General features: G+C 46.0%; 1 protein-coding gene across 1 annotated transcript in view; it reads right to left on the minus strand.

Annotated features, from left to right (window-relative positions):
* Positions 1-24,008, minus strand: part of ALDH1A2 (aldehyde dehydrogenase 1 family member A2) — a 150,740-nt gene that overhangs the window by 35,962 nt on the left and 90,770 nt on the right. The gene's annotated exons all lie outside the window — the stretch shown is intronic.

Raw genomic sequence — 24,008 nt, forward strand, 5'->3', positions numbered from 1 at the left:
TACCCCGGCGCCTAGCCGACTCAGCCCATCGGCCTGACAATCCTGCCACTTCTCTGTTACTTCACAGCTAGTTATTATGTACCTCAGTTGCCATATGCGGCAAACACCGGAAGCACTTAAGACCCACTCCAAATAATAAAGGCTCCATAAAGAGACCTGGAAATGTACATTGTAACACGCCTCAGACCGGCAAGCTTGTCCGCATGAAATGAGTTCCGCTCTTGCCTGAAAATGACTTCCTCCTGGAAACGCATTAAAGGGGCCATTTTCTATCTGCGGAAACAAATCTGCATCTGTTTGTAAACCTGGCCTCGGTCCCACGTGTTTGGCTGAAGGCATTGGCTAGGTCTGGGTTTGAAAGTAATTAATCCACGATCGAGGCCCCTCTAACGGACGCATGCAAGGGCCGCACCAGGTAATTGCACAGATATTGCCAGAGCTTCGGAATAATGGGAGACGATATTAATGGACCGGTCCAAAGCTAATCATTTTTAAATTGTAAAGTGTAGCATTCACCTTATTACCCCATTTTCTCAATTATCCGCTGCAATGTTCTCTGCAAATGTCACATTATTAATCCATGGCACAGCATTGGTCGACGAAGGAGAGATGCTTGTAAAGGGCACAGTAAAATATAGCAAACCCAGAAAATGCATTAGCCTAAACGGAACGCTCCACATAACGCTGCAACTAAAAATAGTGGCCTGCTAAACAGTGAAGGCAGAAGCCATTTTGAAAAGAAAATCCTAAAAGTTGTCTTTTTTGTTTTAGCCTATAGGTGGAGCTATAGCGCTACCCAAAGCCCAAAACTGTTGCATTAGAGCATGCTAGGGAGAAATAGCATATGAGGAGAGGCACAAATCTTGTAGGTATTGCTTGGTTAGTTATCCATCCACTGACAGCCTATGGCCATGGTAATCCCTATTACCATTCCCACCCACTTTCTACCCTTATCTTCCAAAACACATTCTCCTGGTATCTCTTTGAGCTAGCTTTCTTGAGCCTTTGCATCAAACTTTGTGCTTGAAGACAGTGCCAGTGTTTTTTCAAAACAGTCTTCTGCGAGTTAGACTTAATTGGAGCTATAAAGGTGCTACTGGTGTAATTAAAATGTCTTTACCAGGTCTGCCTTCAGCCACTCGATTCTTAAGCACTATGCATGCCCTTCAAAGAAGTCCTGTTAAAACAAGCATTGGCAAAGCCAACAGCTTTGGTTCGTGCATAAGTATTAGGTATTTGCTAGGCACTGATATAAGTTGCCGAGGTATTTGCACCACGTTGCAGCTGCTACCATCCATAACCAGTTGATACCACTACAGCAGTGCCTGCCAAGTGCCTTTTCCATGTCTACAGAAAAGCCTAAACCGTTTGCATTGGCAATGCTTGTTATATATTGCCTGTGAATATCTATTATCCCTCACATTCAAATGAACATACGTTTTCCAAATAACAGCGATATAGCGGGCGTACGTTAATGAACGTGTTTGCACAATGGTTACGCAATGTACGTAATGAGAGCGCACTTGATTGCATCCTTGTGAAGCTGGCTCGGCCGCACTGATGCCCGGTTTCCCAGTGAAAGTGCAAAGCGTGCCCTAGAATTAGCATGTTGCCTCGTGGCTGCACAGACTTTCCAGTATAAGAAAAGTCCCAGGTTTCTCTCTCGTGAGAACGCGCCCCTGCTTGCGCGCAGAGTGACGCCGTACGCGGAAGTGCCGTGGGAGGCGGGAGCGCCTGCGTGGGAACTGCCGGCCACGCCAGGCAGACGTCCTTGAAGCGGAGCTTCCCTTCGGCTGAAGGCATGATGTCAGGGCGCCGTGAGACGTGCCGACCGGGGCACTCTGCATTCCCAGAGCCGCTCCTAAGGACTGCCCCCACAGACTCTTCTGCCAGGGTGTCATTCTTATACCTATGCCAGATGTATCATTGGGCGCTGCAGGGCAAAGGCTCCCAACACTAAAGTGTGTGTGGGGGGAGTCGTGTAGGCTGCTAGGGCTTCAGGCAGAAACGCAGGTCCTCGTGGAGCCACAGCTCTGCTGGGGGTGCTGAGTGAGGGTTCCGCCCTGGGCTGACCAACTCAGGCTGGCTGGCCTTTAGGGCAAAAGGAGCAACGTCCAGCATGCTAGCGTGGGCACATTGGTATTGGTGCCTGGGCCTATGCAATGCCCCTGTCAGCCCCTCGTCTGGGATCCTAGGATTACAGCTGTAGCGTTCCTCCTGATTCATCGGGGTTTGCCAGTCAAAGCCTGGGTACCAGGGTGACGTGTTCTTTGCACAGGCTTGGGTTTGCCCATGGGAGATGGCAAGGGACAAGCTGTGAGGACACGTGGGTTTAGGGGCCTCTTTGAGCAAACACCGGCCGCAGATTTAGCCTTGAACAGTTCACCAAAGCTCCACACACAGCTTCTGACTGGAGCCTATTACTAAATAGACTCAGTAGTCTTTTAATGTTGTAACTACTCTGCCAGTGTGAGTACAACGTATGTTGTGTTTGAGGCAGGGGTCAGCCGAAAACCCCTTAGGCAGAGCAGCGCACTACCCCATGGGCAGTCAGCGCTAAAAGGTTACACTAGTGGCAGTATCCTAACATCACGCCACTTCGACAAGGTCTAACTGAAGCAACACACACTTTAGTTGTGAAGACCCCTTCATGCTCAGCCCCCGTCCTATGTTTTTGTACCATGTGAAAGAAACTCAGGGTGTTCAAATTCAACAACTCAGCCTCTGACCAAACAGAGCTACATATAATAACAAGGTGTGCTATTTTATAGCGCTTCCTGTTAGAGTCCTACATTTTCTAAGCACTAAACAGGTGTTACTATTACCCAATGTTCTAGTATTCAATTGATGCACATTGGAAGGATGAATGGCTGAGTTCGCCCTGTCGCAGAATTCCAACTTGAGAAGTGCAGGGTGGCCCCTTAACTTTTGACCTATCCATCCGGACATGTAAGTAGGCCCCTAAGCTCTTTCTGTGTCGCAAGCTGCACTTTTATTTATGGAATGACACCGAACATTCCTCACTATGTGCGCGCACGTATCTCCTGTGCTTGGGTGGATACCTCACAAGTTAATCGCTCATCTCAGACTTGGGAAGAACCCGGACTTGGCAAGTTTGCATCCCACCTCAAGGCTAACTGAGCCCTGCATCCTTGTGAGGTCGATCTACTGAGCATCATTAAATCGAGGTCATAATAAGGCAGCACTTTGAAGCAGGAGGAATCCAGCATGAAGCACTATGCAAGAACACACATGATTGCCGCTGTGCCCCCTGTGCCAGACTGTGGCCTCCCAGGCTTCGCAGCCCCGTGGAGCCGGTGTGTATGGGGTCTGTTGTATGCCAGACAGCACCACGTGCCACCCAGTCTCTGGCTAACTCAAGTCATAACCGGCCTCTCCGGCTACTCCAGCTGCCGAGCGGCCACTACTGGGGCGTCGGAGGTATTGGCACATTCATGGCCTTGTGAATGGGCTCCAGCCGGCTTCACATCTGCATGAGAGAAGCTGTCAGAGTTGCTGTGGGGTGCCCTACGGCAGGAGTTCTGCAGCGGGTAGGGTTGCAACGTACCCTAACAACCCTTGTGTGCTTGGAGCGTGGGATCATGCTCTGTGTTGGCAAATAGGCTTATTTCAAAAGGTAGGAAAAGGTCTTGAGGAGATCCCCCAAGGTACTTCATGTTAGGGCTTTGCGTTTTGCAGCCTTCCCCTGTGCGCACACAGAGTTGCCGGTTCTGAATGTCACGTCAGTTTGGGAACTGCGATAGTTCACTGTACAGGGCCACCCGATATTCCTCTCCGCCACTTTCAGGGGGCAGAGCATCAGTGGTTACGGCAAACCTCACGAATTCTTTACTTATTAGCCGTGAAAAGCACATTGCCTGCAATCGTTTCCACCAACTCAACATCCCTACATCCCTTAATGCACCCCACAGAGGCACCCCCAATAAAGCCAAGTCACAAGTAGTGGGTGAAGTGGGCCACGGGTATTTCTAGAACTGTTACAGCTATTTGAAGTGGCCACTGAGGAATGTGGTTATTGACTCCTTAACAATATGCACACTAGCAAAAGCGGGATCAGGGAGAGGCCACCAAGCACCCGCCCCCACGGCATCCCTCAACTGCAACCCTCAACTGCAAGCAATGAAGCCAACTCCTCCATTTATTTGCTCAATGCTGGCCAGTTGGTCTTCATTTGTGGGTTACGCTGACAGGCGATGGTACGAAATCTTGCTGTACCATATGGTACTCTTAGGTGCTCCGGTTTGCCTCGGTGCTACCATGTATGTAGCCAAAAGGGAGGTCAACTAGAAAGTCCATCACCATCTTCCCCAACTTTGACTCCTGAACGGAAGAAACAAAATCTATTGGTACCTTGGCAGCCTGTGCCCTTATTACCAGGGTGGGAGTGGTGGATTTTGGACTTGGTGTTGCACCCGTGGGACGCCGGTAAGAGGAGGTAAGAAGTAGGAGATGTGCAATTACATATCCTTGTGACTCTCTTCCATTAAAACAAATATCCTAAGAGAAGGGTGACATCCTACCATCAGGGCCCAACACCCTGGAAAGACCCTGTCTCACCATATGGCTGTCTGGAAGTGAGGCAAGGGTCTAAGGTAAGGGGGCACAACGCCTGTGGGTGGCGCCAAGGCCAATAAAGTGCTTGCAGCATTTTAATGGTGCCTGCAGTGCCCGGGCCCAGCTGGCCTTATCAGTGCATGTCAGACCACAATCGAGGCATCAGCTGGTGGTGTGTGTTGTCATAGCCTGTGATAGACACCCCTATTTTAGCTTCAAAGATTCCAAGCAACCTCTGGTCTGTTATAATGCAACGTTTTCAACCAAAGAGTGCCCCCTCTCAAAGTTGGAGGAAGGCATCAGGTGTGTTTGGCAATTAATTGTGGGCATTGCTGGGGGTTCTCCTTTTTCTGATTGTGCATGGCTAAGCATCCAAGGGCTTAGAACACCCCAAGAAGCAATATCTCCTTAATATAGTCTTAAGGATCTTTGCTCCATACATTCCTTCTTGGTTTTATAAGGACGCTCGCGCCTATAGAAGGCTAGCACATATCTCTGCAAAGTTCCCAATTCTGGGGCAAGACTGGTAACTGCCAATCAGATCCTGGTGGGGTCCGGGAGCACCACGAGCAACGAAGCAACCCTTCTTCCAATGTGTAGGAACTACCATGATGTTCATCACCCTTTCTAACAAGAACGCAGAGACAAGCCAACTCCAACTAGTCAACTGTGTGTAGAGCCTCCTTCTGGCTCCAGGTGCTGCCAGTAGGAGACAGGTTCTCCATCTTAGGTTGGCTTCAATTGGAATTTTCCAGTGATTCCTTAAAAAACGACTTTAAGCCAAAATGCTCACATTCCGACCAAGTTAAGAGAAAAAAAATCCTTCTAAGTTCGAAAATGAATTCTCTTAAAAAATTGTAAATCAACTAAGCGTCTGAAACGGGCAACAAAGGATAAGCCGACCGACCCGTAACTCAGCACGGCTCAATCAGAACATTTCCAGTCAATGAGCTAGCAGCAAACCCCTCAGACCTCCCCAACTCCCAGCGAGCATAAATGAAAGACTTTTTAATCCTTGCACACTAATGAAATAATAATGATTTGTAGGCAGAGTTTTCACGGATACGATCCTGATCCACAAGAAATGATACCACTCTAAAATGTTATCGAGGATTCAGATCAAATGAATATTCACTGTACATACAATTCGACAGGCAAAACCAACTACCTCGAAACAAAAGAAAACTTCAACTACATAACATCACAAACCATATGGTCTACAATCCAAAACAATGCAAAAAGCCTCAACGCAAGCCAGAAACAATCACGGGATAAAGAAGATCCCAATTGCGCTAACGAGTGTAAGAAACAATAATTGACCTACTATCCCAGAATAACCAGACTTCACTCCAAGAAAAATGGAAAACTCATGCCCACTGCACCAGCATCAATGATCAGGCAGGGCTTATATTTAGTTAATAATCCCAGGTTCTGTAAGGACACAATTACCTAATTTAATTTAGAATCAGGATTACCCACGATTAAAGGCAGATCATGGCTGCTGGAGATGTGGTCTCCATCAGTCTGTTGGCAGGAATGCACACATTGCTTTGTACTGCCAAGCTGCCAAACTAAAAGCTGCTTAGAGGTGTCAGTAGACAGATTCAGCGGAGCTACATAGCTACATGCTGCACTTGCACTAACTTTTTTGAGAAAGTGCATTATGGAATGGGGGATCTGATTAGCAGACCTCACTTTCAGAAACAAGTATACCAGCATCCTTTTATTTATAAATATTTTAAAAAGCTCAGGTTATTCCGCCTTCACAAATGGCATTCTGTCACACCAACAAAGCCTGATAGTGGGGCGCAGTTCCCAATTGGAAAATGGCTCGTTCCTCCAAGCAGATGCTTCACTCCAAAATGTTTGACGTGAGGTTTTTTTTATGGACTGTGGCATCGTAAGACACAAGTCTGCAACCTGAGGCTCTCCAGATGTTTTGAACTATTGTTCCCATGATCCCTCACCATTGACTATGCTGGGTAGGGATAATCGGGTCTGTAGTACAAAACATCAGGCGAGCCAAAGGTTGCAGACTTTATAGGGATGTGTGAGTGTGGAAGTTCTCGGATGCGCAAGCAGCCCTTTAATGGATAGCTTAGCAGGATATGGTTCTGTTGGTAGTGGTTTATTCTCTAAGGACACACCCGTAGAAAGGTTGGGCTTCATAACTTTACCCAACACCCATTGGGCGTGTGGCCACTTATGGTGCAAGCTGCATGTTTGTGAACTGTGTCATGAGACGTGTGTAAATGTGCAACAATGTGGGTCCTGTATGGGGAAGCTTCTAGGTGTTCTTTAGTTCATGTGTGTAAGGTGACCAGATGTCCCGGTGTTACTGGAAGTGTGCAAGAATTGGGCACTCTGTCCCCCCCCCATCATGAGAGTGACTTTTTAAATGTAAAAACCCCATTCCCTTATTGTAGAAAGGGGAGTTGACAGGCTCAGTCGGCAACATTTCATCATAACATTTATAAAACAAATATTAATTTTAAAATGTTGGTAATTTTATATACTCACTTAAACCATCTCTCTGACATGCCGGGATGGCCATTGTACCCACAGTCCTTCAGTTAGCAGCCACATGCATTAACTGTTTGTGCTACGGACTGATCGGAAAAGAAAATATGGCAATGCCGGTAGCAGGAATCAGAGTAAAAACACCCTTGTTTTTAGCAAGCTTTCCGGCACAGGCGAATCGCAGTTTAAATGTAGTAGCAGTGCTGGAAATATACATTATTTACAGAGGTTACTACGGGTGGGAGGGGGGAGATGGAGTTCAGGTAGTCCTACTTTTATGTTCTTGGCCTGTCCCGTTTTTTTCAATTTTGAAAATCTGGTCACGCTAATGTGTGCTATGTGTGCTGCGTGGTTTGCTGGCGCAATGACCCTCATTAAAAGTTTGACAGTAATTCCTGCCAACTACCGCCCAATGGAATTACCGTTACCGCCACTTGTGTGGGATTATAAATGGTGGTGAGCAGTCTCCATTTCATGGACTCCATTGGGATTTTGGCAGTGGTAATTCTGCAGGCAGTCATTGCCCTGATTTAGCTCGATTTATCAGCAGTCAGGTGCAGCATTTACCAAACCCACCGGTTCAAGGCCAATCCAAATCCTGGATCTGGCAGAGCGGTAAAATTGGTGGTCATTCCGTTACCACCACTTTTTTGCCACTCGGACAAATGGGGACGAATGCGAGTGAATGTGCTGGCTGCATTTGCTTCCTGGTGAGAATGGTGTGGCGCTGCTGCCCTCTTTTCAACGCCTATACCTCCCGTGCCCACACGTCCTCCTCCGCAGCATCCTGTCCAGGTGCAAGGCAGCGACATTCCTCGCTGGTGATAGCGCAGATAGATCCGTGCCATGCAGCGCAAGGCCACGGGAGACAGCTCGCCGCACAAGACACGGACCAGCTGGCCCGTTCCGAGAGAAAGACCACACCCTGGCAGGCTCGACGAGTCCACTTCTGACAAACTAAGGGCTTTACCCAAAGTGGCCGGGGGTGTCTCTTCTCCTCCGGATAGAATGAAGTCCCGGGACGCTTGGTTGGCAGGGCTCCTTTCCCCTGCTATATCTTTGTTTATGCTTCGCGTGTCGCCCCCCGCGCTGTGGAGGGGGCTTTGCGGCGGGCGGCGCGGACAAGCTGGGCCATATTAGAAGAGCCTGCCCCTCCCCCCGCAGATGATGGCGCCCGGCTGGAGAAGCAGCAGGAATGCTGGCAGCGGAAAGCCGCCCTCCCAGGCCCGCTCTGAATGGGCGGCAAGATGGATACCGCCTGCGTGCCCGCATGGGCTGAGAAGGCCTTCGCCCTTCTGGGCCCCCCGCTGGGCCAGTGGGTAGAAGTCATTTGGTCTGTTTCAAAGGGAAGCTGTTTGTCACAATAAAACGGGAGAGAAAACACGGTTGGGACCCTCGCACCAGTGTATGGGCGGCCTCAAAATCTAGCGAGGTAAACGGCCAACTGAAGCAGCTAGGCGACCGATTCCCGCTCGCCCCTGGGGGGGGGGGGGGGGGGGGGGGATATGCCGCCTTGGAATTAGTCGCTTTGTTTGATGCTGTGTGAGAGAGGTGAACAATCCAATCACACTACAACTTCCTCTATTTCGACTGGTTTCATACACTACTCCCTCCTCATTGTATACAATATACATTAAATGTTAAACCTACTGGGGACATATTGGTATATTAAAGCGGGAAGGATAGTTGAGTGAGTTCATCATTTCGGGCCTCTATTTGGATAGTACCCCTGCTTCATGATGGGTCCCCCTGCTTCCAAGAGCAGTTTCTATTACCCAATGTAATTTCACGCAAATGGTAGAGTGATGCAGGGCTGCCGGGATAAGAACTTCTGGAGGGCAGAGTTGCACCATCGCAGAGGTGAGCGCATGCAATGACATCTCGTCCTACACAACTTTTGCAAAATATGGGGAATTCTTTCACCTCCCTCCCTCCACCCCCCTAAACAACTATATACCCCTACTTTCCCCAAGTCCGCTCAGATGTATTTTAGGCCCTCCTAAACCATAGCAAGAAAAAGCCTGATCTTTCACTAACAAAAATGCTCATTAGTTGGTGTGTCCCAGGTTTTCATTGCCCCATTCTTGACAAACAAGGTAAAGCCCCCTTTTCCCATTTTACTGTACATGCAAGTTATACTATTTGCTTGTAGTATGTCTAATTAAGCCAAGAGTCTGGCTCGAGCCTTCACTGGGCCATTGCCACCGGGTGCAGCCCGCCAGTGAGTGCTTTTTGGCCCATTGAATATGCATGCAATTGATCTAAAAGAGAAATTGCTTACATAGTCGGTGGTTATCCTTAAATCTCGACTGGCTTGTCGGCTCGAGGGCAGAGTGGAGCACCACTGATCCAAAGCGACGTGCACCAGCTGTGAAGCCGCTAACAGTGGCGGTACTTAGTTCATGCAGTTATCAAACGTTAGTGCCTTTCTTCCACCTCTGGCATCAGCAAGACTAGAGTTGGGGGTCTACCTTAAAAAGACTTCCTGTCCCTGTGTCAAGCGGTCCACCCAAGTACTCCCAGCCGCAGGCGACGTCTTTTCGTCGTCGATGCAATACGACGCAACAAAGCAAACCAACACCCGTACTGAGCCCTGCCAACAATCTACAGTGTTAAAAGAATAAGTGAAGGGATACTGTGAAGGGACAACCCATTGCACACACATAATAGTGGGGTTTCACAAATGAGCCCACATCTTCTGTAATTCTATTTCTGATTATTCTGAAATTCTAGCACACACTTGGAGATGTGGTTTAGCCTGTGTGCACCCAGTAGATGAGCGCTCCAATCCTGGATACCCCGCGTCATCCAAAGGTAAATCCCTTTGACCCTCAATGCCTCAGTTCTTTCCTCTATCAACTCTGAGAGTGCTTAGAAATGGCTCAGAGTCAAACCAAAATCATTTGGAAATGGGCTTTTCTATGTCGGCCCCAAAACTATGGCCGGAGAGCAGTCAGTACTTGGGCAAAACAACATGAATACTGTGGCAAATGGGTGCTATGGGTGTAAAGTACAAGGGGATCAGGGGCCCTGGTTTACAGCAGGGGACAGGAGGGGTAGCACCTGGACAATTTTCCCAATGTTCCACCAAACCCCCCACGTATTATGTAAATAACCATGTCCACCATTTGGAGACTTAGCCACACATCAGCTTGCATGATCAAATCAGTGGGGGTCATTACGAGTTGGGCGGTAAGGGCTTAACGGCGTCGGTAAAGGTGCCGGAGCCATCAACCCCTTACCGCCCTCTTACGAGGTCTCCTCGCGGGACCCGCTGAGGCCGCCTCCTTTTTACCAGGCGTCCTTAGCGGGTCCCGCGAGCAGACCAGGGTGCTAACAACGGGCCCGTTATTAACAGGCCCGTTGTTAGCATCCTACCCATTCCCACTGAGCCCTATGGGGGCTCGAATGGGAATGGGGATGTACCGGGTCCGGGTTCCTTGAATGAGGAATTACCGGGCCCTCCAAGTTTGGAATGGCCCGTAATTCCTCATTTAAGGAACCCGGACCCTTTACCTGGTAAGGGGGTAGCAATGCTGCTAATAGTGGCATGGCTACCTCCTAACTCGTAATGATCCCCAATATCTTTGATTATGTTTACAGCTAGGATCACTGAGCTTCTTTCAAGCAGCCTCGTTCGATCTTAGATATCTGAACGCATCGCCACCCATCCATACCACAGCCTTTTTTCATGAGTTTGTGGAATCACTGGGAGGAAAGGCCTGCATTGCCACCATCACAGGCCTGCACCACCTTCAAGAGCTTCAGGTACCACTGGGAGGAAAGGACTGCATTGCCCACCCCCCCACCCTTAGCCCACATGAGCACAATCTTGCCATGAGCTTGCTGGAGTGCTGGGGGAAAGACCCACATCGCCATTCGTCTCTGTGTGCACCCTTTTTATGAGGTTGTGTTACCACTTGAGGGATAAGGAAAATGGCCACCTTTGCCAACCATCCTTGCATGACTTGTTTTTATAAAGTTGCAGTACCAATGGGGGGAAAAGGCTAAAAGGTTCTTCTAAAGGTTGGAAGTCAATGATGGGATCCAGTGAAACCTTTGGGGGAAACAAGATGGCGGGTTTTGTAAAATACCAGAAAGTCGACACAACCCACTACTCAGACATCAGATTGGCGGTGCTGACTATATCATCCACCAGGACATTAATCGCACTTAAGAAATGAAAGGGGTGTCCTGCTGGGTGCTTTGCAACCAGTGCTAATACAGCTGTTGGCTGCAAGCATTTGTTTGGCATGAATCAATGGAGGCTCTCCCGTCGCGTGCTTTGATGTACGCTCTGGTATCTTGTTGACTAATGACGACATTGCTGCTTGAATACAGAAAGCAATTTGCCAAGCAAAATATGGGCAGTTCTGTTGGGAATCAAGGGGGAAGCACTGGACTCTGCTTGTTTATCACACGAGAGCCCTCACAATTTGCATCTAGCACATTTCCGTATTCACATGGCTGCATACATGCACACAATGTCATTTTTGTGAATGACCATCTTTTGCAGCCACCAATCTATCATTTCATGCTAAGACACAGGCTAGTCATAAAAGAGTGCCTTCTAGGTACTGTTTCTCAAAACTAGACCGGTTGCGTGCCGTATCATCGTACCGCAGAGCCAGACACACAGTCTAAAATGTTAAACTTTCTGATACCGGCAGTTGCAGGAATTATTGTTCTCAGGCAAAACAAATTGAGTGTGTTGATGTTGAATCATTTTTGCCCCTTTTATGGGATCTAGGTTCACAAAACTGTAGGTGGGGCACAGCTCAAATGGTCACCACTGTAGGTGGGACACAGCTCAAATGGTCACCTTCGAAGTGGAAAAGGGGGCGTACAGATGGGGAGAGAAAAAGTGGTTTGAACTTGGGATTATGCTCAGGCTTGGTTAATTGCTTTGTCATTAATAATGTCTTTTATAGCCGTTCTGGAAGGATTATCCCTGCTTCTAGGTGCTGTAATGATACCTATTATTATCAGCCAATTTACTGGTCCTCAAAGTATCAACCTCAGAAAGATGAAGGTCTGAGTCAGCCTTGCAGGGATTCGACATTTCTAAATGTAAGTTGGCCTCATGTCTGAGCCAAGCTCTCATTGGGGGTCTCTGCATTGAGAACGGAGCATGTGCACAGCCATCCTTACTCTGAGAACAGGAAAAGGAAGCATTGTCTCTAGGTGGGCCGTGGAACCAAGTGGAGTGACTGACGCTGCAATCATCTTGGCCTCAAATCCGAATCTGAAGGCTGCCTTAATCAGTATATATGGTCAGACATTCCCAGTGCTCATTATGTACTTACTGAGTCAAGCACACAAGCCTTTTATCACAGACATGTTTGTGAAATAGAAACACCTGCAGTCATTCTTATGTTCCCAAACAGCTCTTTAAATTTAAGCAATGCAGGCTGGAACCATCACTGGCGATATTTGATCTCTTCCCCCTTCTCATAGGGGTATTTCGAAAGAGTGCCATCGCGGTGCAGCAGACGGTCCATCTGGGAATGATAACCTTCCATAGAAAATAATGCATATGCTTATTCTAGATTTTGACAGTGTGCTTTGCTCAGTGAAACACATTTCATGTTCTTATCATGGATAAAGATATATTGGAAATGATCAATATTTAAAGTAAATTTCGTTTATTTAATAGCTGCTTTTGCAACAACAAAAAAAACGCTGGCAAGATATCAATGTTTCTTCTTGCGGTGTCCAGCTGTCTGCCATTAATTAAATAATTAGACTCTGCGATGGTACCAAAGTCAATTGGAGAACATATAAAGTCAACAATCAACTTGGACGAAGGTTTCTTATTGCCAAAGATCTGGAAACAGTGTCCATACTCTAATCCTTCCTTCCTGACCTGCCTGCCCCACCCGGCTTTGAGGCGGGGGGTGGTATGAGACGATACACACTGCGTCCTAGTGCAGCAGTCCACTGGAGCGAATGAGGCAGAAGAGCATGGCTCGCTGCACCGAGTGCTCCCGCTTGTTGCCCACTTTCCAAACATCTTAATGTAGCATGGATTTGGACAAAACCTGTTTCATCATCTCTGTGCTACACAAGCACAAAAACAGGTGCTAAGCGCATTTACTCAAATTTTAGCACTGATGCAAACGCTACCCAATCTAGGACCAGGTGGTCTTTTCATGCTGCACATTTACAAAAGGAGATAGATGAAGTTTATTTAAGAAAATACTAGAATAGGTCTCAGCTCTTAAATTTATGAGAATTTTTGGTGTGACTGAACAATCTCAAGACTTGTGATAAAAACATGAGTTGGCAAGACTTAATGGTATTTGGTTATCAGACTATAGCTGAATAGAAAACTCCAAGAAAAAAGATCCCACTCTCAGTAGATTAGACTTCTGCGGCCCCGTAGCTAATGCTGTGATTTCTTCGTTGAACCCAGGTAATAGTAATAGTGCTTTGAGCTCAGCGCACACTAACTTCCCAATCAGATTGGCAGTCAAACATTAACCTCTGTATGAGTTCTCAGTAAGAGCCACTGATGTAAGATTCCAAAATGGTCGCCTGCTGTCTCGGCCGCCGATTCATTGCAGACAGGGCCTTTTTGATTGCTTCTAGTCATAACTGGTTCTACTGTATCCAGGCGTGTGTTTTCTCTGTGTGTGGGAAGGGAAAGTACATTTAAAGTGTTTAGGCATGTGTTTTTGAGGGGTGGGGGTGTATTTATGAATTTTGTTCATAGGTACAGAACTCAAACGGTGGGATTATCCAAGAAAAAACAAATACTAATATATCCCAGGCATCAGTCAAACAACCAACGCAGATCACGATTCATGTGGCGTGCACCAGAAAGTCTTAATGTTGAACTCCATGCCTACCCTCCTGCTGCCACCCACCCAGACCCGGCAAATCCCTCATATTTCCCAGGTGCTCTAGCCCGATGGCCATCCAACCAGCCTGTACCAGACTCCATGGTGAACCACCCTCAGATGCCACACAGAATGGAGACACAAAAAACTCAGTAATCCTGTGTGCTCTCACCCCTTCATAATGCTGGTCTATCAGTGTAGTTCTGGATCAACGTCTGTTCCTATTAATTAAAATAGTTATGCATTAACTTCATATGCACGTTAATTGTATTTACTTGTAGGATAGTTGAGCCTGGACCAAGTCCTTTCAAGGGCAAGTTTGGGATCTGCACCTAGATCGCGGAGGAAAAAACATGTCTGAAAATTGGCAAAACTCCATTAAAACCGAAAATACCCCTTTTGTTCTGAAAAAAAGAAAAGGGGAAAAGGTGGGGGCGAGTGAGGCTAGGTATAAAGGCTAAAGCGTAGAATGTGCTTAGTCCAGACAAGTCTCGCAGCCCTCTCAACAGATTACAATTCCCCCCGCAAAAAGGGGCCGTGCCCCTCCAACTCCAGAGAGAAGCACTTAAGCTCTCATCTTCCCGAGACCACAATACAAACATGCAGCACAGCATTAATGCTTGGTGGTGTAGCAGGCAGGTGCCGCATCCACCACACTTCTTGCAGAGCCACAAGAACCCACAGCGTGAGAAAAGGGCAGTGCCACGAAAGCAGGTAACACAAAAACATGGCAGTACAGATACAGATAGCCATTTAATCACAGGCTGCACAGTGAGTGGCCTGAACATGTAACTGGCAAAGCCACATTGAACCGTCAGAACAGAGTTGATGAAATGCACATCGCCACCACTGGGGGCAGTTCGCTTGATCAACACTGGACAGAATAGCGCTGCAAAACTGTCTGAACTGTAGTCTAATCCCAGTGCTGGAATTATTTTTTTTTATTCTGGGATCCTGCCAGCGACTGGGGTGGGGGAGGGTTCTGGGTTGTTTTGGTTTTAAAGCCCCCCCTCCCCACATAAACATTTGACTCTTAGATTAATCATGAACACCTGAAAAATAGGTCCTAAATCAATAGGTCGTTTTATTAAAACGACAACAACAAAAAATGATTTGGAAATACCACTCTGGGATCGCACAGAGCGGTCTTTAAATCGAACTGTCACATCACTTCCGCACACGAGTACGCGCAGGGGCCAACAGCTACACTGGGTCCCGGAAGCGCTGTGGAGGGAGTCCAGGTAAGTGTGTGTTTGTGTGTGTGTGTGTTGTATGTTTTTTGAGTGTGCTGAGTGATATGTTCGGGGGGTGAAATCACCTGTTTTTGATTTAATTGTGCCAGAGAGGGAGTGGGGGAGTGGGGATTGAGGGGTGGGAGCAATGGAATGACGTTTTTTCACTTTTCGTAAGCCGCGTAAAATAGTCCGAAAACAATCTGTCTTTTTGTTAGGCGACCTACAAAAAGCAGAATTATGACATAGTACTGCAAAATAACCCAGGGGAGGGGCATTTCTTATAATGTTGCAAGCAGTCTAAAAGGTGCATATCTTTTAAACCTAAAAACCTATATTTAAATGTTATGTACGGTCTTGGCAAGAGAGTTCACAGGGATTCCTACCAGACGCTCCAGTGCTTGAGTGACTGACACTGATCCTAAAGACCACAGTTTGGATCCTGGCTTCTGGACCGCACAGCCCTCGGGCAGTGGCATATTTTAAAACAGTCTAAACTGGCTAATTCAAATGAAGGGTGCAAATGGATTTCTCAGATCAGAGTTGACATTTTCTGCTGGATCAGAGATGCAGGAAAATCCGGCACAATATCAGGACTGTCTATGTTTATAAATAAATAAACCAGACTAGATCTAGCCAAAAGGGTTGGTCTAGCCACGGAGGAGAAGGACGATTACAAAGGAAATGTAATCATTGAAGACTTCGGAAGAATATTGAAAAATGTGGGGAACATACCATGTCCCAGTAGATCCTTGTCTACATCGCTTTCACTAGGCTTCCAAACCCCCATCAAACTACACTCTCATTTGCTTCAGCCGCATTATCGCTCTGTACGGAATGACTACCACGGTCCATACTTATGGTTCGACAAGAGAAAATCTCACGACTACTAAGTAGATTAGGTTTAAAGTTAATGTTTTTTCCCACAGAGACCCAGAGTAAATTACCAAAATGTGAGATCATGGTGCATTTTGGGCCATTAAACGCAAACTCTTTTACCTTGGGGCCAATACAGTTTATCAGTAACCAGTTGAGCTAAGAGCTCGTTGGAAGCCTGCGTACAATCATTGCCCGAAGGACTCGCCTGCAGTGAAATTTAATAGCCGTGGATTTGAGATAATTGCACGAGTAGAGTTTATCATGCATAACGTCAACTCTGAGTATAAATTATAATCCGTTCCCGATGCAGACCGGGATTTCGCTGCGTACCCAGATAGTTTCCCTGATGCCGACGATTATTAGCGGGCACTGTTTAAAACCCTCTTATAATGTTGACTTGCTTTTTACGAGATTTCAGTGTTACAGGACATCATAAACAATATGGAACAGTTTACGCTAGGTTTGTAGTAAAAAAAAGGACCCGTCTGTGCTTGTTTAGGTTTCCGAAGTGGAGATTTTTCATCTCTGTAATGGCTCTCGCTTCCAATTAGATCAACTTTAGAGGTAGGCGCTGGTTTAGGATAAAGAGGATTTCCTTTGATTTCCCTATTAAAACAAGAGCTGCTTAGAACGTCAATAAGAAAGTCTGCCTCGAAACCCAACCCAGTTGTATCCCTTACGCCCCAGCTCTTCAACGTCCTCGCTGGATGTATTTATCTTAGCATTAGTTTTTGGAAGAAACATTTTGCATCTAATTTATGAGGAAGTAATACATCATTTTTATGGTTCTTCATATTGCACATTACTTGCATTTGACCCTCATTTTCTCAGCAATAAAACTTTAGAATTGTTATGTTGTCATCCAGTTTTTGCGCCAAGTTTTCTAGAAGATAAGATCCGATCACGGTGATCAAAGAAACCATCTGCTTTGTTAGGTTTTTAAAGTCCCATGGTGGGGAGTTGTCATGTGTCTTGTGTTCATTCCTGTCTAGTGCTGAGAATGTCATCTTATCGACAGTGGCATGGCCCCGCCTCAACGCTCCTCCAGATTAGACCATTGTGGGTGGGCCGATGTGTAACTGGTATGTGGTAGACAAGAACCACCCTGCGCCCCCAATCACGCCAATTACCTCACACCCATGTGGTGAAAACATGGCAAAAGGGCTCTATGATTCATGAATGCCTTCCAGAGAAGCCCATTTTCAATTACCAAAATTGTGCATTCATGTGAAGATTACAATATTCTGATTAGATTTCGGGAGGATTATAACTGTGTGGCCCCTGAAGAAATGTGCACGAAAGCCCACTTTCAACATTTTTGGAAAGGTTTGTGACATTCCATCTAGAGGAAAATAGACGGTTGGTCCCAAAAAAACACAACAACAAACATTTAACTTTGTTCTAGTCGTCCATGTCTATGGATGCATAAGACTTTTTAAAAATAAGATACCGCCCATTAAGAGTTTTTGGGGAAGGTTCTGTGAAGTTCTGTACGGGTGAGAAACGTTTTTGCTGAGTGTGCGAAAGAAAATCACATTCAAATTGAGGTTGGGAATATTTGCTGAAGTGGAGTTTGCAAGTAGTGTCACTGTGCCCAGCGCATGGCATGAGGCTCAGGTCCTACCAACCGCGCCCTGCTGGTAGGGGCAAAATGGCTAATGAATATGGCTGCAATGTATGCACAATGGTGGAGGCAGTGGCCTACTGCACTGCCTTATTGGGACCACTGGGTGGTTCTCGCATGTCTGTGCAAGGTCCCATCAATCCCCCCTTTGTTTTGTGCACAGCACCCATAGCCTAAGAAAAGCTACTCAAACAATTGGTGCACCCCAGAATGGTCTGTGGCGCCATCATGCAATCTCCTGAGTAACAGCACTGCATCAATTGAAAAACAGTTTATGGCTGACCCAGTGCTCCTCATTCACGTGTCATTGATCCTGTGGTGAGTCAGAGGCGCTCACTATCCTTAATGTGCGGACGGGGGACTGTAAATCCTAGCTTCCACTGGTAACTTGCAACACTGTGTGCCAAGGTGGCAAATGAACACGAAACAATACGAGAGTCGCATATCAAACGGAAAAGCACAAATGGCTCACTGACCTTGCGAGCAGTGTCAAAAGCCAAGTCCACCCACGTAGGCACGTTGCTTGAGAGTGGCAAATGTTAGAGCCGGTGAACAGTGTTCACCAAACAAGATGCCACCTGTGAGGAATTCGACCATGGCCGTGCACTCACCTGGGCTTTTTGAAATGTTTAATTAAATAGAATGATGGTAGACCAAACTCAGGAAAATGTGCAGTGCAAATCCACACACATTTTCCTATGCTCACACCACAACAAACACATAGACCAGTGTACTCTGTATGGACACAGCCTACAGGCAAAGTCCACCCTGTTATATTTAGTTGGAATGTGACAGCCAAGAATACACTATGTCATCTCCAGGAAGGGGGAGGGCCAAGAGTCCCACTGCAATGGACAGCCTGATTAACTAACAAAGGCTCCATGGATCCGCCCTGCTCTTTTGTTCGGTCCTGCAGCTGGTGGCAGACATTAACATACCAATTAGAGGGCAGTTCAAACAGGTCCACAGGGGGCCTGGCTGCAGAAGTTAACAAAGGAGCCAGGAAACCCAACAACCTTTCTTATGTAACTGTGTCAAGCTGAAGCCAGCTCCCGCCCTCAGTATTAATGACAGTGAGCTGTCATGTCTGGGACTGCATGTTTACAGTAGGCCCCCCGGTAGGGGAGACCCCATTCATAAGGTATGAGAATGTGGTTTGAAGGAGCCAGCGAGTCTGGTCTCTCTGCAGCTGCAAGGGAGACCTTCTGCTTTCATCAGGAACCACAGAGAGATCTATTAACCAAAGAGACTCTTTGATCAACAACAGACAGGAAGATGGGTGGCACTTGGTATCACACGTTTTCACCCCTTTACCTTTCCTGTTGAAAAACACTCTGGTTGTGAGAGACCCTCTTTTGGCAGATCATATGAAAACTTCACATAAAGTAACAAAGAAGAACAAAGAGGGAAGCAAGATCCTTCCCCTAAACATCTAACAGGGTACAGAGGGAGATAAAGAACCAAGAGGACTCTCCAGCCCCTCTAGAACCAATTCCAAGCCAGCACACAGAATGCCCTGCTAGGCCCTGCAGTAAGTTTCCTGGATGGGAAGTGCCGAAGGTCTCTGAACCTACAACCAAGGCCAAGGCAGCTGCCTGCAACACCCTCCTCAGCTTTGGGCCATCTGCCTGAAAGGACGACACAAGCCCATTGAAGAAGCTGGGAGAGGTGCCTCAACGGGCATCTACTGATGTCTGCCTTAAAGGAAATTTTTGAGCCAGTCTAGTCCCTCGAGCTGCAACCGACTGCAACACTGACCGTTGTCAAGCTGCAGTCGCTTAACGACATCTGAGATGTCTCGACCAGGACTTCACAATTGCTGATCAGCACTGAGACAAGACCTGTGTAGCCGCTGTGTAGGCTACCTTGCAGCCGTTCATACAGTTTTGATCGCTGAACCGTCTAGCCACCTGAATTCCCGTATCTGATTCCCATCTTGAACTATGTCACAGAATCCTGAAACCGACTCGATCCTGTTGGGCACCGAGAACACCTACAACACAAAGTACATTGTAGTCCTGTTCCCCTGGTCCTTCCCTTCCCCTATGAACGTATTAAGACCCATTGCTCCCTTTGTGCTGAAGCCACATAACTGTAAACTGTTGTGGTTATTAACCATACCAACTACCTTCCTGTCAGTATCCCTTTTCCTTCTTTGAAACTGTCTGTCCTCTGCATTCCTTTACAGGGTGGGTTGGATTTCGTAGTGTTTCTAGAACTACCTGTTGTGATATAAATACAGTAGATATTCTTGATACAACATTGGCAGAACAGTCCCTTTTATCGTTGGGTAATAATTGTATTTTCGCTGTCTTGCAACTAACTAACGATCCATGACGTTTCGGAGATAAGCCTGCCATTCAATGCACGTTAGCAAAATTGGACAAGGAGGTTTATGATTTGCTTGTTATTCCAACATGTTCAGATCCCTTCTGGTGTATTAGAGGTGTGGGGATGATTGATGGTTTAGAAACTGATACTCACTCCTGGGTCCCTGGATATGGACTAGGCTCTCGTTTCAGCATGCGTTGTGGGGAGCATGGTTTGGAAGAAAATCTATAATCTGATATACTTTCCAGGAAAGGTGAATGAGAGCCGCTCTAGCTCGTGATATTGTATCAGATGTAGGGACTATTTGGAGAAAGCATCTATCAACACATCTACTTAATCAAGTTTTGAGGATGCTATTGCTGCAAATGCTTAAAGTACATACGTATGGTGAGTAGTGGTAGGCGGGCAAGGCTTGCATTCCACCATGGCACGTCCTTTTCGGGTTTACACTGTTACTCAATTTGGTTCCCTAATCTGGTGGGATTTGGTCAATTAAAGGGGTAGTTCACACAAAAATGTTCTTGTTTAAAAGGATTAGCCATAACGAAAAATATATATAAAAGTGTTTTTTTAAAAGTTCCTATGTAAAATTTTGGGGAAATGGGTTTCAAAGTTTTCACTAGGAGGCATTCATTTTGTACATTTTAGGCAGCCTCCTGATTTTCTGTAAACTCTATTCTCGTGGCACTAATCAAGCAAAAGCCCCCTATTGGGAGCTTTTGCTTATTGCTGCCAGAGAGCAGAGAATACTGTCAGGCTGCCTAATACTGCGGCGTTCGGTGGGCCGCTGCAATCCTATGTTAATGAACTTCATTAATATAGAATTGCTGGAGTATTCATAATTTCCCTGACTTTCATTTTAAGTTTCCAGCACAGGAAACTTAAAACAAAAGTCACAGCAATTATGAATACTCTGCCAGCCGCTGCAATATTCACAAATGCTGTTCAAATATGAATATTCCGCCGCACGCCGATTGCAGAGGGCGGTGGAGTGTTTATAAGTGCTGGTACTTTTATTTTAAGTTTCCGGAGAAGCTTAAAATGAAAGTCACAGCAATTATGCTTACTCCTCTGCACGCCAATTGCAGCTGGCTCGCCAAGAGTTTATAATTGCCAGTACTTTCATTTTAAGTTTCCGGGGAAGCCTGGGAAGCTTAAAACGAAAGTCAAGGCAATTATGATTACTCCACTGCATGCCGATTGCGGCAGGCAGCAGAGTATTTATAATTGCTGGTACTTTCGTTTTATGTTTCCGGAGAAGCCCGGGAAGATTCAACGGAAAGTACCGGCATGCCGGATTAAATATAAATAGAGGTAGCACTCACCAGGAGCACAGGGACAAGCCTCCAGCTGCAGCCTGCCAGCGTTCTCTGCTCTCAAGCAGCAATAAGCAAAAGCTCCCAGTGGGGGGATTTTGCTTGATTAGTGCCGCAAGAGCAGAGTTGACATGATCACAGGAGGCTTGTTAGTTTCACAAAACGGATGCCTCGTAGTCATTAAAAATCCTGACTTTCAGGGTAATTTCCTGAAAATTTGACATAGGAACATTTAAATTGAATATTCTTTATATACATTTTGAATTATGCCCAATCCTTTTAAACAATAATATTTTTGAATGAACTATCTATTTGAAACCAATAATACAATGAAATAGATTCAGATCACAGTCCTGGCTTTGTGCCTGTGAAATGTTGAGGGTGGTTCCGGAACCAAAACAAAAAGCTGCTCTCTGCTGGAAGAGGACCAATGCTTTATATTTATCTATTCAGATAAACATGGCCCAACATCTGTCATGTAACATCACAGTTGATCAGAACATAGGGCTTTGCTTTTCCACCAGCAATGTTTCGGCACAGTAAAAAAAACATAGTTGCTGTGCTGAGGTTATCAACTCTGCCTAAATATATTCCTGGAAATGTATTCTTCAAAACTGGGACAGTACCCCTTTAAAAGTAAGGAAGCCTTGTGGAGAGGAGCGGATAATTCAATTCAACTCTCCGGTGAAGTGATGCTACTCTTCAACAAACATTCATTTGACTTTGGTGGTAAATGGAATAAACACAGAACGAAAAGGTGCTCTTTCTTTGAAATGGTAATGGCATAGCCTGTTCTATGCACTTCTGGCATCAGATAACTTCTGGATTACTACCAATAAGACCATTGTAAGTGGGCAGACATAAGGAAGATGCTTGGAAAACAAGGGCCACAGTCCACCCACTTTTTTTAAGAGGGCAGACGCTGTCCCCTCTGTGTGTTTAAGGAATTTAAAAAAAATACTATTTGCTGCATCCACTTGACATAGGCAATGCCGAACCCTGAAGGCGAACCCATTTTCTGTGACTGTGTAGGTGAGACACTTAGCCAAAGACCACACAAATCACTTATCATGGAGCAGTAAAACCTCTCATATTGATATTCTCCTATATAGGGCATGCTTTGTTACTTATCTTTAGCTCAAAAGGTGGGTACCTTTTATACTTAACTAGCAATGTGATAGGAAAATCTGTTCTTTTGGCAAAGGCATATTTGTCCTGTCCACTTTCTTCAATTGGGAAAAACAGGTTAAATTAAATGTAGATATTTAACTAAGATATGTTAAATTCCTGTGACGTCACTTCCCAATGCGTGCGTCAGAGTCCCCCCACTTTTTAGGACTGGAGCGCTGATTATGGCCACCCATTGTAAAAGGCAACGAAAGAAAAGGCAAAACCTATTGTTATGTTAGAAGTTGTACGGCACAGTTTACGCCAGTGGCTCCTTGTTGTTTCAAAACCACCTAAGCACACATCCTCTACTGATGTTTGTGAACTACCAATATAAGAATAGGGATATCTTGAGTGTCTTCCGAAAGCCTTGTGGTGCTCAACAGTCTTGTTTTACGAAGACAAGATGTTACACAAGATGGCCATCTGGACAGTGAACGATCTACCGCCGACACGCCCTGATTCTAAAATGGGGTGTCGTAAAAAGGGGAAGTTATGACGACGGCTATGTATCAGATCATACCGTGTGCGTGCCTCCTGGACGAGTGGGGGGATCGCTCCCAAGTGCACAATTCATAGCCATATAAAATGATTCGCAACTGGAAGCCAGAATAAAGAGCGGGGAGCTGGTGGGCATGTTCATAGCATCCACTCGTTAGAACTCTGTGAGTTACCTCACTCCCTACGTCATGAAGACACGTGACCAGATACTAGGCGGCCCGGGTTGGGAGCATACAAGTGTTCCAATTTTTATGTGGCAAGGTCAAGAAAGGTAAGATTGTTTTTGGAAAAGCCTGTTTGTGTAACTCTGGTAATTTACAGGGGCCAGTGAGAGTTTGGCATCAATTAACCCATCTATGTTAGCTACTACTAATGAATTAAAGTTGTATAATTTTGTGTAATTATGCGGCCTGGGTTGGGAGCATACAAGTGTTCCAACCTTTATGTGGCAAGCTCAAGAAAGGTAAGATTGTTTTGGGAAAATCCTGTTTGTGTAACTTTGGTAATTTACAGGGGCCAGTGAGAGGTTGGCATCAATTAAGCCATCTATGTTAGCCACGACTAATGAATTGAAGTTGTATAATTTTGTGTAATTATGCGGCCCGGGTTGGGAGCATACAAGTGTTCCAACATTTATGTGGCAAGCTCAAGAAAGGTAAGATTGTTTTGGTAAAAGCCTGTTTGTGTAACTTTGGTAATTTACAGGGGCCAGTGAGAGGTTGGCATTAATTAAGCCATCTATGTTAGCCACGACTAATGAACTGAAGTTGTATAATTTTGTGTAATTGTTCAATAAGAAGTATTTGCCATTTTATATTAGTGCCTTATTTACCAGTGTGTGCCCATTTTGACATTATGGTTAATTTTAAGTACTACTTAAAAGAATAATATTGTTGCCTCCTTTTCACAAATGATTGAGATTCCCAAATATCCCAACCGTAATAAGACAACAGTCCCTACATCTTTTGTATCAAACATATGCAGCTTGATTGTGCATGCTGCTACAGATCAATGCATGCGT

The sequence above is a fragment of the Ambystoma mexicanum genome, chromosome 11 (assembly GCF_040938575.1).
Source record: "Ambystoma mexicanum isolate Mex_15411 chromosome 11, UKY_AmexF1_1, whole genome shotgun sequence".
NCBI classification, from domain to species: Eukaryota; Metazoa; Chordata; class Amphibia; order Caudata; family Ambystomatidae; genus Ambystoma; species Ambystoma mexicanum.